The sequence below is a fragment of the Zeus faber genome (assembly GCF_960531495.2).
Source record: "Zeus faber genome assembly, chromosome: 12".
Lineage (NCBI taxonomy): Eukaryota > Metazoa > Chordata > Actinopteri > Zeiformes > Zeidae > Zeus > Zeus faber.
The window spans coordinates 17,952,878-17,955,377 of NC_137196.1; positions in this window are offsets into that span (position 1 = coordinate 17,952,878).

A 2,500-nucleotide genomic window follows, 5' to 3' on the forward strand; every position below is an offset into this window, starting at 1 on the left:
GGTCCGGAGAGAAAACACGGGTTCCAACGCCGACTTCAAGCGGCGGAGGCAGACGACTTTACACAGAAAGACCATTTGATGTTCCGCACGAGCAGAAGAATCCCGTCCAACGAGTAGGGAGAGTGGGGATCTCACGCAACTGAGCTGGTAGAGGAGATTAAAAAAAAAGGCTGAAAAATGGAAGGAGGTGGAAGTATGGACGGTAACAGGGAGGCGGCGCTACGGTCAGCCCTAACCCTAACGCCAACCCTTCCTTTATCTTTTATTCATCTTTAATGTTGTTGTTTTTTCTCTGCTCTTGTTATGTCATTCAAATTTTCTCTTTTGTATTCATTGTTGATCTGTGTTTGTTTGTATTGTGTTAAAAACTGAAAACCGAATTAAAGCGTGAATCCAAGAAGTCCAAGCGTATTCCGTCTCCTCTTTTGAGGGTAGAAACTATTCAATCAATTAGGCCGATTTGGCGGGGCATCAGTAAATGTTTCGCATTTATTTGCAAACTGAAGGGAATGTGCCGTGGATAAGAAAACGTAGGACTACATTGATCCTGGTTGGTTTTTTAAAATACCATACAGTTGATGCATGTCGGACTGTCAGGGGTCCGTGGTGGTCCCGTCTGAGAATGTTCCATGTTCCAGAGCTCCCACTCTGCGCTCACTGAGAGCCCTGTCCGCTCCCATTTATCAAATAAAAAAAAAAACACCTTTCTTAGCACTCTGGGGAGGGAAGAGGTTTTTCGGCCATGTGTGTGTGTGTGGTGTGAGGAGGGAGCCCGGAATGATTCCTGGTGTTAACAGCTAATAAATTGGGGTCCCCCCCCCCCCACCACCCCGAACCCCACCCTCCCCTCTCCTCCCCTCCCCTGGAGCTCCGCTATAGCTCAATTATATCCACATGTAGTCGTTACGCTGCCATGTCAGCCAGAGCTGCAGCATATTTTGCAAAGGAGGGTTCTGCATAACACTCGAGGTGAAAGTCAACGAGACACATTTGGCTTTTGGGTGAAGCCAGCGGGTGTGTGTGTGTGTGTGTGTGTGTGTGTGTGTGTGTGTGTGTGTGTGTGTGTGTGTGTGTGTGCGCACGCTCGTGTGTGTGTGTGTGTGTGTGTGTGTGTGTGAGTATGTGTGTGTGCGTCTGTGTGTGTGCTTCATGCAGAGGTGTTGTTGTGGAATGCAACACGGGCCACTATGTTCCCTCTGTTTCCAAAACTCTCACCTCAATAATATGTGTAGAGAGAACAAACATATATATATTTTTTTGTCGCAATTTGCCCCCCAGGGAAAAATTCTGAATGAAAGGTTCCGTTTACACCCGCTATGAACATGCGTGTTGGGTGATCCGATCACAAGTGGACGGCAATATGTACCATCTGCTCACACCAGGCCTTGGAATGCGTCTCTGCGTGCGCCTCGAGGACCCACTTGTGATCGGATCTCACTTCCCCGCTCTCTTTATGCAAATAAAGACGTGCATCCTTTTCCGTTTGCAAAGACCAGGTGCGCGGGCAAATTCATTGCGATACAGACAGAAATGTTGGTGCCACGGGGGTGACATGGGTTCAGGCTGAACCCATGTCGTTTAGTTTCCTGATTTTTGTACTTGTATGTTAAATTAAAAATGTGCGTGGGACAGGATTATTTCTTTTCTCTTATATTCTATTCTATTCTAAAAACAAAAAAAAACTAAAAAAAAAAACATTAAAAGCAGAATTCAAATAAGAAATATATTAAAAACCTAGAGAAGAAAAGTTAAATGGGTATGTTGTGTGTTTCTGGCTGCTGCTCCGTGCGCTGCCTTCTCGACTCCTCCCCTCCCCCTCGCTCCGTGTCTGCTCTCATTGGCTGTAGCTCGATCCCGACACGACCAGATATTAAACCTGCTTGATGTCTCTCGCCGGCGTCTGTCAGAAGGCGCGTCGTCTCGTCGTTCACGGGAGCGCGCTATGATTTGCTTCCGATCTGGGGCTTAGCTCGGCCATCTCCAAAGACCCATCGGCGAGTGGAAAATCAGGCCAGAATCACGTGGTCTGAACCGGGCTTGAGTTAAGGGACTGTCCCACTCCGCATCCCCGTTCCCTGTGTCTCCAAACAAAACAAATGAAATCAAAAGTGTGTTATTTATTTGAGATGTATTTGTTTTTCTCCGTTTCCTAATTGAACAAAAGAGTGTGTCCCGTGCCGCGTCGCGCACGTCTCCCCGTTGCGTTCCGCTGCCATGGGACTTAATTTTGTAAAAAAACTGGATGTTTTCGCGTAAATACTTTTCTCGTAAATAATAAATCCTGCACTTCTGTAACGGGGGAGACTTCCCCAGTTTCCCGACCAGACTGAAATCTCCTCATAAATTCGCCCCGTTGCGATTCCAGCATCCGTTGCTCTGACTCACCGGCCCGAATGGAAATCAGACAGTGCGTTTCCTGTGTGGTCCATCTGCGAGAATCCATTTTGTCCGTTCTTGTGGCCTCTTGTTGCGGTTTCGCACTTTAATATGACGCCGTTGG